The sequence below is a fragment of the Brassica oleracea genome, chromosome C9, assembly GCF_000695525.1.
Source record: "Brassica oleracea var. oleracea cultivar TO1000 chromosome C9, BOL, whole genome shotgun sequence".
In the NCBI taxonomy this organism is placed as follows: Eukaryota; Viridiplantae; Streptophyta; class Magnoliopsida; order Brassicales; family Brassicaceae; genus Brassica; species Brassica oleracea.
Window position 1 is genome coordinate 46689268 of NC_027756.1, and position 330 is coordinate 46689597.

Sequence of the window (330 nt, forward strand, 5' to 3'; positions counted from 1 at the left end):
ACAAGTTACACAATCACTTCCCAATGTCAAACCCAACTCCCATCTCTCACCAAAAGATCCCAAGAATACTTTGCACATAAAACTCTTTTTTTTTTGAAATCTATAAAGGATTTTCTCAACTTCTAAACAAATCTTAGCTCTAAACAACTTTGCTAGCCCCCTTTTCATTCTTTTTCTCTTTTTTTTTTATATATTTTTTTTTCTTTTTTCTTTTTCTCTTTTATATTCTTTTTTTTCGGGGGCCAAGACTTTTCATAAACTCGAGCTAGACGTTTATCTATTAATTCCAATAAGATTATCCATTTAAACACACAAAGTCTATTCTTGGGA